At 41.4% G+C, this 17,695-nt stretch overlaps 1 pseudogene across 1 annotated transcript; it reads left to right on the top strand.

The window, feature by feature from the left end:
• Positions 1 to 2,687: 2,687 nt before the first annotated feature.
• On the top strand, positions 2,688 to 4,601 carry LOC310992173 (perforin-1-like; annotated as a pseudogene). Its single transcript has 2 exons — positions 2,688 to 3,223; positions 3,390 to 4,601. The product of its transcript is annotated as a perforin-1-like (transcript).
• Positions 4,602 to 17,695: the final 13,094 nt, after the last annotated feature.

Here is a 17,695-nt window from a genome sequence, read left to right as displayed (position 1 = left end):
TGCGTGTATTCGAGGTGGACTCAATGTGGACTCAGTGCAGACCCAAAGCGGACGTCCACCGGACACGTCCGCGCAAAGCTCAATATTTATTGACCACATTGTGTGGGGCTTGAGGGTAGTAGCTACCACTGCAAACTATGTATGTGTGTATCGTGTAATTCATGTATGTCAATTGTGCATTTGGCATAACTTTGCTATTTGTTTAATTGTTTGGTTGTGTGAAATTAATATATTAAAAAGTCCTATGTATGTACAGTGAAATGCTATGTTACATTAAAGCAGAAGTGAGTGATCCGGTCGTTTTCGCTAATGCTGCGTTCCAGGCAGGCTTTTGAAATCGTAAATTACAGCTTCAAGTCACAACTTACGACTTTGTAGCGTTTCAGGCAACCCACTCGTGTTTTTCCGACCTGTTTTACCGGTGAAAGTCACTATAACGGCCACTCGTAACTTCCGACCGGTGAACTCGTACCAGATCGAACTGGTACCACTTCACGGTCGGAAAAATACGAGTTTCCTTGAACGCACCATAACAGTCCTCGTCGCTACGTCACCACATTCACGGCGTTCCTTGGCTGCACACACAGCCCTGCATGCCGTTCTCTCTCCTCATTGGATAAAAACTGTAGGATACGATAAATGTTTTCTCTTCGGCTCAGAGCAGAGCAGAGGGACTGAGAGACCCGTGTTTCAGTCCAAACACTCTATGTAAGTGATTGCTGTCGGAAGATATAACTATTTAAAGCAGATATCAGTGGAATGTTTTTGTTAATATAAGTCCTAAATAGTCCTATTTTCCGTCAGCAATCACTTACATGAAGTATTTCAGCCTAAACACGAGTCTCTCCGTCACTCTGCTCTGCTGTAACCCGAGGAGAAAATTTTCCTTGTGGGATACAAGTGTTATCCAATGAGGAGAGAGAACGGCATGAAGGGCTGTGTGTGCAGCCAAGGGATGCGCGTGAATGTGGTGACGTAGCACGAGGACCAATTGATGCCTGACAAGGGCGGGGGCTGCTAACTCATGGTGCGTTCAAAGAAACTCGTACTTTATGTTTTTCCTTCCTGTGAAGTCATACCAGTTCGATCTGGTACGAGTTCACGGGTCGGAAGTTACGAGTGGCCGTTATAGGGAACTTTCACAGACAACAGGATGGTAAAAACACGAGCTACGGGTTACCTGGAACGCTACCAAGTCGTAGTTGTGACTTGAAGCTGTAACTTACGGTTTCAAAAGCCTGCCTTGAACGCAGCATTAGCCGAAACGGCCGTGAAGCTGATATCTGCTTTAAGACTTATATTAACACAAATATATCACTCACTTCTGCTTTAAAATACTTTGTTAAAGTAGCATTGAAAAATTATGTGAGAATGTCATGCCAAACACCAACACCCTGTTCTCATACTTGTCAAGTTATGAATGGGTTGTGAAAATAACAAAGGAAGTCAGGACTCCACCTACTAATATACATAACATTAACATATAGCTCAGATATTACTGAACAGAGAGGGCTGTCAACAGTCAAGGGACGGTAAGACCTCAGTGTCCCCATCTGACATTAATAATTTGACCAGAATAATATTTCACATCATCATTCTTTGACCTTGGTGCAGTCAAATTTATACCGAAATTCTACATTCTAAGTCTGCATTACTAAGGCCCTATCCACACGAAAAAGTTATTTTTTTTATACACAAAGGTTTTACTGTTAAATAATTTCTATGTCCACACACAAATATGCATAAACGCTGTTGTAGAACGTGTCATAACCCGGTTGACCAATCAGACGGCTGGAACATACAATCTTGTACATGTCCATTTCTTCCACAACTGTTTATAAACAAAGTTGCGAGAGAGGTGAGAGAAAGGAAATAGTAAATTGGTTACTATAGTAACCTAACAAATAGCATGATGTAACATATAGAACGTCTCTGGTAAATATCCGTTTATCTTGTCCACACTTCAAAATAAATACGGAATAAAAATATTCACTGTGGCCAGAGGTTTTAAAAATCTCAGTTTTAAGGTGTTTTCGTTATGTTCGCATGTGTACGGACCAAGGGGGCAGTTGTCGGTCTGAGAAGTGAAGCTCACTTCCGCGTTCAAAAAACTGCAATCCCCTCGGCTGTCGCTGGGGGCTGGCTCCAGAAGGGAGCAACTCTAATTGAGCCCCATGTTAAAATAGCCGATTTTACAGCTTAAAAAAACATATTTACAGCCTGGTACATTTTATTTTTTTGGTCTCAACCGATAGTTTCTACCCCCGCACACACTCTGAGGGGGGTGAATTTTTTTTAAACTCTACCGTTTTACTATTATTAGGTTTAAAGTTCTGGCCAATCAGGGCACGGAAACGTTGAGTGACAGGTCCGGAGACCGCTGCTTCGAGGCCAGTGGGCGGGCTCTCGGCCGGCTAACGGCCGCACCTTTCCAAATATGGCAAGTCAAATCCAACATGGCGCGGTTCAAACCCCCGTAGTAGAGGCACAAAACAGACTCCCCCAAACCAATGGGTGACGTCACGGGTGCTACGTCCATTCTTTTTACAGTCTATGGTACGGACCCCCTAAACCGGATGAAAAAAAGTTGTGTTTATCAAAAAACGTTTTTGTGTGGATAAGGATAAGTGTTTTTTTTTTCTTCCTTTTTCCCAATTCATGTAATTTTATCTTCCATACAGCTACAGATGGCTCTGCTGTGGCAACTCATGCTCCTGTGCTGGGCATGGAGTCCTCTGTGTCTGCCATCAAGAGTCAGCTTCATTGGGACACCTCAAGAGTGTGAAAAGGCACGCTTTGTCCCTGGTTACAATCTGGGTGGAGAAGGCTTTGACATCGTTACCATGGAGCGGAAAGGTGCCTATGTCTTCGACACTGAAACATGGAAGCTCAAAAATGGCACTTGCAGGCTTTACAGGAACAACTACATGAATGGGGAAAAACAGAAGGTACCAGTTTCTGTGACGGACTGGAGAACCCTCCCCAAGTGCAGTTTAAAGGTCTCCACAACTGAATATGATTCTGTCGAAACTCTTGTCAACGACTCCACATCATCTGTGTCCAATGATTGGAAGATCGGCCTTGACATCCCTGTACACCCCGGTGTGACCGTTGGTGTTGGTTTAGGAGGTTCCCATTCCAGAGATGCAACCTTTGGAATGCAAAAGTCAAAAAAAGACCGCTACAGCTTCTTTCGCCAGTCAGTCTACTGTAAATTCTATAAGTGAGTATGAACAAATTTTCATTTTCTTGATATTGACAGTGAACCTTGCTTGCTTGCTTTCTTTGACTCTGGTGCTTTGTTTTACAGTGTACAGTGACAATCATGCTGAAACTATCCAAAAAAAACCAAAACATGAACCATAACATGTAAATTCTCCTCTTCACAGCTACAGAGTGACAACAAATCCTCCACTGAGTCATGATTTTCAAACAGCTGTCAACTCCCTTCCCTCCTATAAACAAAAAGATGAGTCATCGTATCGCAATCTAATCGACACTTATGGTACACATTACATCCTAAAAGTGTCTCTGGGAGGAGAAATAAAAGCAATCACTGCTGTCAAGACTTGTGAGGCAACCATGAACGGAATGTCCTCAACAGAGGTGAAAGATTGTTTGTCAGTCGAGGCCTCAGCTAGTTTTGCCAAATCAGCCAGTGTAGAGGCCATGACCAAGCATTGTCAGGAAGAAAAGAAGAAACTAAACCACAACCAAAGTTTCAGCAGCACGTTTAATGAGCGTAACACAGAGGTCATTGGTGGAAACATTGAAGGAACTGATATCCTCTTTCAAGGCCAATCAGATCCTTCTGTGTATAACAACTGGCTAAACTCACTGAAAACCATCCCTGATGTGGTCCGATACAACTTGAAGCCCCTGCACACCATACTGCCAAACAGTCATCCTGCACAGGCCGGACTCAAGAGAGAGGTGGAGAAGTACATCATGAAAAATGCTGTGTTGAAGAAATGTTCAGAAACCTGTAAGATTGGGCATCGATCTGGCACAAGGGATCCTTGTGATTGCGTCTGTAACAGTAATCAGAATATGAAGTCAAACTGCTGTCCTGCTGCCAGAGGTCTGGCAACTCTAGAGGTATTTAAGCTTTATGCGCGGGGTCTCTATGGTGATAGGTGGGGTAAGACAGATGGTTCAGTGGAGGTCAAATATGGTGATCAGACAAAGCGCACTATGATCATAAGTAACAACGACAATCCTAGATGGCCAGAGAGATTTGAATTTGGAAGTATCAGCATCAACATGAAAAACAAACTTACGTTCAGTATTTATGATGAGGATACTTACTGGAATAGTGATAAGCTTGGTGAATGTTCATTTGATCTGCGTAGTGGGACAGTGATAGACAGCTGCATGTTAAATCATGGTAGGCTACCTTCTTCTTCTCCTACAAAGTGCAGTGTGCACCAAGTCTTGGTGGTCAACAGTGTCAGGACTACATATCTTCCCCAATGAGTCCCTCTCTGTCCAAGGTCTTCTACACAAGAAACGGGGTCCTTGCTGGAGAGTCAGGGGACAAACACCCAAACTTGTTCAGTCAGTCAGGTGGAGGTCAGCTGCTGAAGCGATGGAGGCCTTAAGTGACAACAGGACAACTGTATCATTCTATGGTCAATATCTTGCTTATAGTTAAATGGCATCTTTTACACTTTTATTTTCTTATATTTCATTTCTTTGACTTGTGTGAAAAAGAATTTCAAATAACATTTAATCTCATTATGGCTTTTCCCGATTAGTTGCAAAATCTGCCAATAAAATATCAACAAAGACAAAACAGGTGTCTGTGTGATTTTTATGGAACTACAAATAAACCCCAAATAAAGAAAGAGAAACACATTCATAAAAGAGGATGGTTAGCGAGTGAGGATAAAAACAAGAAAAAAGGTTGCAGTGGGGCTTGGGCCTTGCTCTTCATGCTGGTATCAGCAGCAGCACCTTTACAGGTACAGTGTGTAAAATGGGGAGGGAAACCATGATATAGCGTTCAGATTCTAGATTGCAGCACTCACTCGCTCACTTGCACTCACCTCACTCACCATCTACAGTAGATCAGGGGTAGGCAACTATATTTGTCGAAGGGCCAGAATTTTTCTCAACAGACATCCCGAGGGCCGGACATTCAAATAGGCCGAAATTAAATTCACCTTTTTGCTTAATAATCTGGTTGTTTATATTTTATATTTTTATTTCTCTTGTGCACATCATTTTTTATTTATACACATCTTTGGTGTTTTGTTTTGTATGATATAAAATTAAAAATCTTGACATAGCCCATCATTTCATTTACATATCATGCTGCTGGAGCTTTACACTCCTGGCTGGTATCCTGAGACATGCCCTGTGATTTTCATTTTAAATATGAAAGGAGGCTGACCATCAGGTCTGTTCTCATGATACAAGTCATTGGTCCTGTGTTTCTCTTCTATAACACACATTCTACATCTCAGAAGCGACATCTTTCACGGGCTTCCTTCACCTTTCAAACGAGGCAGAGCTCAGTGGGAAACTTTAGGAGAGACACAGGCCGAAGGCACCGGGACACAACACCGGGGGAGAAGCAGGTCCGTGCAACCGCGTGCAGCTGTGCGCCGCGGACGTGCACGGAAAAACAACCGCGTTGCATCAAATGCGCGCCGCTACAGCTTTTGAGTTGGGAGCGCACATGACGCGCGTCTCTATCTAAACGGCCCCCCATGCATGATGCACACACGAAGCACACACCTTCGTGTCTGCAACAGGCAGGGAAAACCCTGCAGTCCAGCCGGCTGCAAGGCGTTTCCTTAGCCCAGTGCTGGGGCTCACAGGCACACACAAACAATGCGCTGGGACCATAGGCTGGGACACGTGTTTCCGTGTCCCAGCGCATTGACTTACAGGCGCCGTACAGTACTTAAACTATTAGAACTCAGTCGCGGGCCACATTGGAAGGTCCGGCGGGCCACATTCGGCCCGCGGGCCGCCTGTTGCCGACCCCTGATCTAGATGATCCCTGAGACTTTCTGGAGAATTTTCTGTGGACTGATGGAAAGTGTACGTCCCATCCATCCATCCATCCACTTTCAACTGCTTCATCCGAATCCGGGTCGCGGGGGCAGCAATCGGAGCAGGGATCCCCGGACTTCCCTCTCCCCGGACAGTTCCTCCAGCTCTTCCGGGGGGACCCCAAGGTGTTCCCAGGCCAGCCGAGTGACGTAGTCACTCCATCGTGTCCTAGGTCTTCCTCGGGGCCTCCTCCTGGTGGGATATGCCCGGAACACCTCCTGAGGGAGGCGTCCAGACGATACAGATGCCCGAGCCACCTCAGCTGGCTCCTCTGGATGTGGAGGAGCAGCGGCTCTACTCCGAGCTCCTCCCTGGTGACAGAGCTCCTCACCCTATCTCTAAGGGAGCGCCCCGCCACCCTGCCCAAGCGGCCGAAATGAGCTTCCTCCGCTAGTGTACAGCATTTCATAAAAAGAGCATCATACCAACAGTTAAATATGATGGTGGCAGGGTGATGGTCTGGGGCTGCTTTGCTACTTCAGGACCTGGACGACTTGCAGAAATTGATGGAACCATGAATTCTGGTCTCTACCAGAAAATCATGAAGGAAAATGTCCGGTATCAGTTTGTGACCTCAAGGTCAAACGCTCTTGGGTTTCTCCATCAGAACATAAATGCTCACTGTGGTTCACTGGAGTCCCAAAGCTTTAGAAATGGCTTTGTAACACTTTCCAGGCTGATAGATATCAATGATTTAGTTTTTCCATCTGTTCTTGAATATTCTTTATCTGGTCTAAGGAAGCCAAGAAGATCATCCTGATTGAACTGATGGTCCCTTGGGAAGATGGATGGGTTGAGGCCTCAGAGAAGAGAAGTACCAGGACCTGATCCAACAATGCAGGGACAAAGGATGGCAGGCCTGGCTATTCCCAGTTGAGGTCGGGTGTAGGGGCTTCCCTGCACAGTCCGTGTGGAAGACACTCACGGCTCTGGGGATAGCAGGAAGGCAGAGGAAGACAGACGTCCGTAGGTTGGGGGAGGCAGCTGAGAGAGCCTCTTGCTGGGTTTGGAGTAGGAGGGAGGAGTTAAAGCAATACTTAAGAACTTTCAGTTTTGGTTGAGTTTGGCGGCGCCAGTGGACCAAAAGTGGTAGTGTTTTGCCTGAAGGAAGACCCCATTTCCCACGAGCACCGGCGTGTAGTGTTGTTAACATCCTGATCTCCCGGTCACGTGCAACAACTCGATGCTGACCTGTTGATCTGCCTATTTTGTGATTTAACAATCAGTGGGATCTCCTCGTTCATGATGTCAACGGGTTGACATGGTGTCTGAAAACCTCTGACCTGTTGACTTTAGGCCGGCCTCAGCCCATTACAATGTTTTCAAGGTGTAGCTAGTGCGGGAAATATCCGCTGCAAACACGGTGTATTTTATTTTGAAATTTAACTGGGTTTTTTGTTTTGTATTTTGTACACAATTTCCTGTCCCACACAAGCTGCTCTGTGCTGAATTTATGCACGGTTGTGAAGGACTGATAGTAGGATGGGGTAGATGGCTGGATCAGGATTTTTTTTTTTTTATTGAATAAATTTTACAAAACCAACAAGGTATACGTTCCTGTGCAACAGCACATCAAAAAGTACAAAGGGACAGCACAACAATACAGCAATATATAGAATACAGCTTGAAAATAATAAAATAATAACACTACTGTAGTAGTAAGAAGAATAAATAAATAAAAATAAGTCAGCGATAGGTACAACAAGGATGATACATAAAATAAAATAATAATAATAATAATTTCAAAAAAGAAAAAAAAAATAGACATTAATAAAGGGTTAGTCAGAGGTTTCGGGGAAATACTTTTCATAATTGTCCAGTAATGTATTGCTTTTTTTGTTGTTGATCAAATAGAGAGATTTAAACAGGGAGTTTAGTTCAAGTAAAAAAGGAGCAAATTTAGGTACAGAATTAGCGAATTTTTGTTTGTGAATAAAGAACTTTGCGTAAATGATGATAAAATTCATCAGGTGTTCAAGAGCGCGATCTTCTGGATTAATGTAGTAACAAATGATATCTTTAAAGGTAAGGGAGTAGACAGAGTTAGCAGCACCAAAAAAATGAGATCCAAGATCACACCAAAACTTCCTTGACACATCACAGTGAAAAAACAAATGTGAAGAAGTTTCTACGTTGCTATTACAAAAAGTGCAGGCGTCATTCACATCTGTAAATTTCGCAATAATAGAGTTGACAGGGTATATATTATGTAAAATTTTGAAATGTACTTCTTTTGCTTTATTTGAAATGCAATATTTATATGGGAGGAGCCAGGCCCTTCTCCAGTTTATGTCCTCAATATGAGATCTCCAAAAAAACTTTCCTCTAGGTATAACACTATTCTTTCTTTGAAAACACTGGCGTATATGCTTGTTATTACATTTTTTGTCTGTTAGTTCTATTCCATCTATCATCAGTATAGGTAAAGCCTTCGTAAAATTACTGTAACTCAAGTGATTTTTTACAAGTTGAATTAAATCTTTCGGAATAGCACGAGTAACAGTATTGAATTCTTTAGATGGAACAGGAAAACAGTGCATGGTCATAAAGCGTTCGTAAGATAGCATAATACCAGATTCATCAAAGAGATGAAGGACATGGGTAATGTTCCTATCAAACCATTTATGAAAAAATAAAGATTTGTTTCTGATAAGGATATTACTGTTATTCCATAGAAGAGCTTTGTGGGGTGAGAAATTATGGACAAAGGACAACTTCCAAGCTAGAAGGGCTTGCTGATGAAATTTTGAAAGTTTGATTGGTAATCTATTGGGCAAAAAATTACATTTCAAAAGAAAAGAGAGACCTCCTATTTTATTAAAGATATGGTTTGGGATGAAGAACCAGATTGAATCAGGGTTTATAAGACATTTTTTTAACCAATTAACTTTGAAGGTGTTAATAGTGTCAGTGAAATCTAAGACCTCAAGACCTCCTTCAGCTTTTTTGTTGGACAGTACACCTTTTTTAAGTTTATGTGGTTTGTTTTTCCAAATGAAATTAAAAAAAAGTTTGTTAACTTGTGTGGCCGTTGAATCATTAATAAATAGGGATAAGGATGGATACACAAAGCGGGATAGGCCTTCCGCTTTAGAGAGAAGAACTCTACCGAGGACAGATAGATCCCTTTGGAGCCAGGTATTAAAGATAGATTTGGTTTTATTTATTCTGTTTGAGAAATTTAAACGTTGCCTCTCTGTAAGATTTTTGGATATGAATATCCCCAAATATTTGACAGATTCCTTTACTGGTATATTTTCAATTACAGAGTCATTGCAGTTATGCAAAGACAACATTTCACATTTGGTCATATTCAATCTTAGACCTGAAGCGTTAGAGAATTGGTTTATCAGATTAATAGAGTTAGATAGTTTGTGCTTATCTTTTAAAAAAAGTGTTGTGTCATCTGCTAGTTGGGAAATTTTTAATTCTCTGCCAAAAACTGAAATGCCTTCCAAGTTTTTATCATTTACTATATGAATTGACAATAATTCCGTGACTAAAATAAATAAAAAGGGTGATATAGGGCAACCTTGGCGGACGCCTCTGTTAATTTGGAATCTATTAGAGGTGTTCATATTAATTATAACAGAGCTGTTAATATCTTTGTAAAACATATTAATAACATTACTAAAGTTGTGGCCAAAACCAAATGCTTTGAGAGAAGTCTGACTTCAGAGCTAGTCACACCTACAGAGAATCCTTTGTACTTTGAATGTCTCTTTGTAAGGATAATTTCTCATGAAAACAAAAGATTAATTATTGGTAATTTCTATAGACCCCCTAAATCTCCTACGGAATCCATAAACTGTATCTTGTCTACCATTAACTCCCTAGACCACTCAAGTGAGAAAATAATTTTAGTGGATTTCAACTCTAACTGGCTTGACCGGTCTTCTCTTAATGATCGTAATCTTTTCAACAGTATAAGGGTGTATTCACACCTGTTTAGTGCGCACCCTTGTGCGCACCAAATGTTAAAATGATACAATGTTTCATTTTTCAGTTAGTGCGGTTGCGTTCACACCTGCTTTTTGTCACTCGGGACCAAACTTGGAGAACGTCACGTCTCCATGACTACCGGCTGGAATCTGGAAGCGCTGATTGATAAAACTTTTATGATGGAGACTCAAGTAGAGCCAGTTGTTAGTAGCTCTGGTAATTTATTTCTATATTGTTTGCATGTATAACTCTGTTTGGTACTTCCGGCTGGTTTCCGGTTGCGTTCACCCAGCTCGGTCCCGTTAGTTCCCGGTTAAACGTTAAACACGGCGGACCTCTGCTGCTGCTCGGTAATCAGCTGCTCCGCGGACCCGAGGGACGGACGCCGACCTGTCCGGTGTCTGAGCGGACTCAGCGGACACGCACCGACCGGCTGCCCCGCTGCTGCTGCTTCGTTTGTGGGGACAGAGCTCCGCAGGACCGGAGCACCGGGCGGTCTCCCCGCTGCGTTAACCCGTTGTCAGCGACTACGGGAGCCCTTTTAGCTCAAACGTGTTGAGTTCGCCTGGCAGTTGGCTCGCACCAGAGTGCGGTTGCTTTCACACATCAACTAGTGCGCACCAGAGTTCGGCTGGAGCCGAACCGAGACCACCTCCTCAGGCCGCACTAGTTTTGGTGCGCATTAGAGTGCGATTTGCTTTCACACCGACCCAAACTGGACCAAATTTAGTGCGCACCAGATTTAGTGCGCACTAACACTGCAGGTGTGAATACACCCTAAATCTCACACAACTCATAACTGAACCCACGAGGGTGTGCTCTAGCTCAGCCTCCCTGCTTGATTTGATACTAGTCACCCATCCTGACAGAATTATTCAATCTGGTGTACTATCAGATTCCTTTAGCGACCACTCTGTTGTCTTTTGTGTTTGGAAGATTAAAATGCCCCATCTTCCCCCTAAATTTATTAAAGTAAGGAAAGCTAATAATATTAATCATGATGTCTTTATTCAAGACATTCTAAACATAAACTGGGAGCGGTTTCAGCTAATACCAAATGTTGATGATGCGTGGCATTTTTTCTATACTGAGTTCCTCGAGGTTTGTAACGCCGCATTATGTAATAATGCCGCATTATGTAATAATGTAATAAATCTTCATGTCATTATGTAATAACGCCGCATTTTGTAATAATCTGCCGCATTTTGTAATAAAAATCTTGAACGCAATATGTAATAAACTTTGCCGCATTTTGTAATAAGTTGTTACATTTTGCATCACTTATTACATATTGCGGGTGTTGCACTTTTTTATGAAGAAAATGTAATAATTTGGTGCATTATGTAATAAACCACCAAAATGGATGTCTTAATTAGAAAAAAACAGACTCTTGTCACCAGAGTCTCCCGTGTCACGCTGCTCCTCCGCCCCGCTGAGCAGAGCGGTCTCCTCCGACAGCGGATGGTAACCGCTCGACCCCCCCACCCCCCCCGCCCACCGACAATAATACGCCCGGGTCATGTTTTTTTTTAATTTTTTTATTTATTTTTTTTATTATAAACCCACCCCTAATCCAGGCTGATAGATATCAATGATTTTGTTTTTCCATCTGTTCTTGAATATTCTTTATCTGGTCTTAGGAAGCCAAGAAGATCATCCTGATTGAACTGATGGTCCCTTGGGAAGATGGATGGGTTGAGGCCTCAGAGAAGAGAAGTACCAGGACCTGATCCAACAATGCAGGGACAAAGGATGGCAGGCCTGGCTATTCCCAGTTGAGGTCGGGTGTAGGGGCTTCCCTGCACAGTCCGTGTGGAAGACACTCACGGCTCTGGGGATAGCAGGAAGGCAGAGGAAGACAGACGTCCGTAGGTTGGGGGAGGCAGCTGAGAGAGCCTCTTGCTGGGTTTGGAGTAGGAGGGAGGAGTTAAAGCAATTCTTAAGAACTTTCAGTTTTGGTTGAGTTTGGCGGCGCCAGTGGACCAAAAGTGGTAGTGTTTTGCCTGAAGGAAGACCCCATTTCCCACGAGCACCGGCGTGTAGTGTTGTAAACATCCTGATCTCCCGGTCACGTGCAACAACTCGATGCTGACCTGTTGATCTGCCTATTTTGTGATTTAACAATCAGTGGGATCTCCTCGTTCATGATGTCAACGGGTTGACATGGTGTCTGAAAACCTCTGACCTGTTGATTCTACATCTAGACATTCTAAGAAAAGAAAAAATACACAATAATCAGATGGCAGTAACATAAAAACCCATCAGCACCATAAAACATAAAGGATGACAAAATACAAAACAACAGAACAAACAAACAAACAACAAAAAAAGGAACCTACATTAACAGCATAAAATAATCAAAACATATAATCATTAAGTGCATACTACATATTTTACACGCACCATTAATTCATATCATAACTCAATAAATAAAGGATTAATTAGTTCACTCTACAGCCACCATAAGAGCAACGACAACAATCCCAAAAACAAAAACATACAAAACAATGAACTATATTGAATCTTCATCCCAAGTTTTTGTTATTGCGAGGCTTTCCCATCTTTTTCTCTCTGCATTATTTTTCTTGTTTTTTGGCAATACCTTTGTTAGTAAATAATGATGTTTAATAAATGATATAAAATATCTCAAATTAAGCTCTCCTTGATTTTTAAAAACAAAAACTTTCCCAAGCAGAACAACAGTATTTAACAGCACATGTTGTTCTTCATGAAAACCCAAAATAATATTAATTGGAGATAATAACAAAACAAGTCCTTGGTCACATAACCAAGTAGCCACATAATGCCAAAAAAGAGCAACTTCTGGACAATACCAAAATAAGTGCATAATGTCTTCTTCCTCATCCCCACAGAATCTACATTTATCATTGTCCGTTATTCTCCATATTTTAAGCATCTTTCTTGTTGGTAATATCTTATAGAATATTTTTAACTGAAACATCCATAAATATGTGGAACAAGAAGATTTGTACATATTTTTAAATAAATCCAACCAAGGAAGCGGGGTATCAAAAATACTTTCCCAATGTGCTTGAAAATAATATGGTTGGGCGGCTATATTTTTAGAATACATAAAAAACCTATACATGTCAAAATTAATCTTCTTCTGCCCCAACCATTTAGAATTCTTAATATGAGGGCGGCATACTCTTAAATCTTCTGGATGATTTTCTATCTTTGATTTCCAGGATGAAGAAATTGTGGAAAGTAACTGCATATAGTTCAATTCTGAACACACATCTCCATATTTAAAAATGAAAGATTCAAAAGTAAGGAATTTTCCTTCATTATTCAATAAATCATTTACAAAATAAATATGCTTATTTAACATTCTTTGCCAGCACACAGGTTTTTTGTCTATACAGATATTTTCATTTAGCCATAATATCTGTTGTCTAATCTCCAAGGAATTATTTGGTAAAGAAAACTGATACTGAAGCCATAAAGAAAGTGAATTTCTAAAAAAGGGGGAGAGGTCGGGCAAAAAAGCAGATAAACGTACCACCGAGGCCGGACACAACTGAAAAAAAGGGTACACTTTTCCAATTAAGGGACCACATTGAGCAGAAAATAATTTGGATGAAAACCATTCTTGGTTATTATATAATCGTTGTATCCATACAGCTTTTAAGTTTAAATCTAATATTGAAAGGCTTTTCAATCCCAAGCCTCCATTCTCCTGTACATTATACAGATAACTACGTTTAATTTTATCAGGTTTACCATTCCAAATAAAATTAAAAATTATTTTCTCATATGCTTTTAATAAAGTTGTATCAGGAGAGGGCAGAGCCTGTAAAAGATAAGTAAATTGTGAAAGTATTAGTGAATTAATTACAGTAACCTTTCCATAAATAGTAAGATGTTTCCCTCTCCAGGCCTGGAGAATTTTATCCATTTTCTTCAATTTTAAATCAAAATTAAAGCCGCAAGCGGCGATGGCGGGCCCTCGCTCGCCCATGCCACCGCGGGGCCTGAGGCACGCCGGGGCCGTGGCGCGGAGCAGAAAGGGAGAAAAAACCTGGAAGGAGGCCAAAAACGCAATGTTTCGTTCATCCACCAGGGGGCAGTCACCGCATGCGGTCTGGTGCGTTCAGGGGCCTCCCCTCATCACTCGTGTGAAGTTTGGAGTGAATCGGACAAAGCATGAGGGAGTTATGAGCAGTTAAAGGTTCGTCCACTAGGGGGCAGTAATGGGATGCGTGCAGGTGTGTTCAGGGTCAGTCCCTCATCACACATGTGAAGTTTCTTGGAAATCGGACAAAGCATGAGGGAGTTATGAGCAGTTAAAGGTTCGTCCACTAGGGGGCAGTAATGGGATGCGTGCAGGTGTGTTCAGGGTCAGCCCCTCATCACACATGTGAAGTTTCGTGGAAATCGGACAAAGCATGAGGGAGTTATGATCAGTTAAAGGTTCGTCCACTAGGGGGCAGTAATGAGATGCGTGCAGGTGTGTTCAGGGTCAGCCCCTGATCACACATGTGAAGTTTCGTGGAAATCGGACAAAGCATGAGGGAGTTATGAGCAGTTAAAGGTTCGTCCACTAGGGGCAGTAATGAGATGCGTGCAGGTGTGTTCAGGGTCAGCCCCTCATCACACATGTGAAGTTTCGTGGAAATCGGACAATGTTGATGTAAAATATGGCACTTCCTGTTTCCACTAGGGGGCAAAAGGAGTGAGATCGCCTATGAGTACATAGAAACGTTGAGGTCGTGACCCTGGACCTGTGTACCAATTTTCATGTTGATACGAGTTCATTAAAGCCATCCAAAGGGCAAACGTATTGTCATGGCGAGGAATGGTCGCCGCGTCGCCACACGGACGCCATTACTCGTAGCTTCACAGCGTTCATGATGGAGCTTCACCACCTTAGTCTGCATGTTTTAGAAGTGGAATGAAGTTGATGGGGCAAAGTATGTACAATTTCCAAATTTTAGTACACTTCCTGTTACCACCGGGGGGCGCTATGAGTTACGTGGGAAGTTAATATATCCGGACGTTCAGGGCGGAGCCATCATCATGTCCAGCAAGTTTGAAGTTGATTGGATGAAGTATGTGGGCGTGAGAGCCACACGTATGTACATGGCGAGAACGCCATAGTGAATTGAGCGCTGGCAGCCACGCCCTTTGACCTACGGACTCACGGAGCACAAGATAAGCTCAGCTAGGTCTGGAGATGTGGTGTACCTAATTTGAACTTGATCGGGCGAACGCTCTGGGAGGAGTTAAGTTTAGGCGGGAAAAATCAAAACCAAAATGGCCGACTTCCTGTTGGGTTGAGGTCATAAGGTCAAGAGGATTTTTTGTATATCTGGGTATAATACATATGTGTACCGAATTTTGTGTGTGTACGACAAAGTAAGACGAATGGCGATGCCATTGACATGTGTTTGTAGGGGGCGCTATTCAGCCATTTGGCCACGCCCATTTCCAACGACTTTAAAATATCAAAATTTTCGCGAGGCCTGATGTGCATGCCAAAATTCACGCGTTTTGGGGCATGTTGAGGCCCCCAAAAATGCGATTTTAGGGAGAATATAATAATAAACATAGCAATTACAATAGGGCTTTCGCTGGGCGACTTGCAGTCGCCGCTCGGGCCCTAATTAGATTTCATCAAAAGACTGTTGTCCACTGGTATATGTATTCCTAATAGATTCACAGGGCCATCAGAACACTTCATCGGCACCGTACATGAAACTTGGAAGTCAGTTCTCTTTAATGATCCAATTCTAAGGATAGAGCATTTCTCATAATTTGGTTTCAATCCTGATAATGAGGCAAAGAGCTCTAATTCCGATATAAGGGAGCCTAAAGAGAGGCTATCCGCTTTAACATGAAAAGAAGCATCATCTGCATAAAAAGAACATTTGGATTCTAAACCATTAATCTCCAATCCTTTAATATTAACATTATTTCTTATTCTTATGGCCAACATTTCGATTGAAAGAATAAATAAATATGCCGAAAGGGGGCAACCTTGTCTGACACCTTTAGACAATGTAATTGGATCTGAGATATGACCATTATTTATAATTCTACTACAAGGATTTTTATATAATACATGAACCCATTTTATAAAGGTCTCACCAAAATTAAAAATTTGTAAACATTGGTATATGTACTTCCATTTAATCATATCGAAAGCCTTTTCAAAGTCTGCTATGAACACGAGACCAGGCAATTTTTTCTCTTCATAATATTCGATTATTTCCAGGAGACGTCTAATATTATCACCTATAAAGCGACCTTTTAGAAAACCCGTTTGATCAAAATGTATTAATTCTTTTATAACCTTTCTTACTCTAAGTGCTAAACATTTTGCTAATATGCGTGCATCACAACACAGGAGTGTAAGGGGTCTACAATTCTTCAATTTTACCGGATCCTTAGCCTGTCCTTCTGCATCATGCTTTAATAACAATGAGATTAAACCTTCCTTTTGAGTATCAGACTGATGACCCACATCAAAAGAGAAGTTATAAGAGGCAAGTAAGGGATCTTTTATTTCATCAAAAAAGGTTCTGTAAAATTCTATTGGCAGTCCATCTAATCCAGGGGTTTTTCCATTTTGAAATGAACATATAGCTTCATATACATTTTCTTCATTTATAGGGCCTTCACACAATAACTGTTGTGGGGTTGTAAGTTCTGGATAGGAGCATGGCTTTATGTACTCAAACAAGGAAGGATTTGTTGAATGAGAAGTATCATTAAAAATGTTATTATAATACTTCATTAACGCATTAAGTATATCATTTGCAGATGTAATATTCGTTCCATCATCATGTATCAGTTTTGAGATGTTCTTCCTAGATATATTTCTATTTTGAAGCTGTAAGAAATATGCATTACATTTTTCTCCATGCTCCATCCATGTTGCTTTATTTCTATATATGATGCCCTTTATTTTATTCTGATTCAGCCTCTCCAATTCTTTTTCTTTATCATCTAGTAACTGTAGGTCTTGGTCGATACAGCCTGATTTATTTGCATCTATACGATCCCTAATATTTTGCACCTCTTCTAACAACATTTTTTCTTTGTTACAATTTTGTTTATGCTTCCATGCTGAGTACTTTATCGCATGACCTCGAAAAGCGCATTTGAAAGTATCCCATACAATATGTGGATTTGCAGAACCAGCGTTAAAGGAAAAGAAATCCAAAATAAATTGCTTGGATTTACAAATAAACGTCTCATCTTCTAGTAATGATTGATTCATCTTCCAATACCCCCTTCCCCTCATGGTGTCTGTAAAATCTAGTTTTAATGTAATAAGATAATGATCAGACCGAAATCTTTCGTCAATCATTACTTGACTAACTTTTACCATTAAGGCGAAAGAAATAAGAAAGAAATCTATTCTACTTGCCAATGCATTTCTTCGCCAGGTGTATCTAATTAGCTCCGGATTCTTTATTCTCCAAATATCAACTAAGTCCATTGCGGACATCATGGACGTAAGAGCGTATCGCTTTTGACCTTGATGATCATCTTTTCCACCAGTTCTATCTTTGGATGGTTGAAGAACAGTATTGTGATCTCCTGTCTGAATTACAGGAATATCACAATGCTGAATCATCGAATATAAATTCTCAAAAAAAATAGGATCATTATTATTTGGAGCATAAATATTAACCAAACAAAAGCGTAGGCCTATATTTAC

This window comes from Trachurus trachurus (assembly GCF_905171665.1).
Source record: "Trachurus trachurus genome assembly, chromosome: 1".
In the NCBI taxonomy this organism is placed as follows: Eukaryota; Metazoa; Chordata; class Actinopteri; order Carangiformes; family Carangidae; genus Trachurus; species Trachurus trachurus.
Note: the sequence above shows the minus strand (reverse complement) of the source record. Positions and strands in the feature narration are given on the sequence as shown.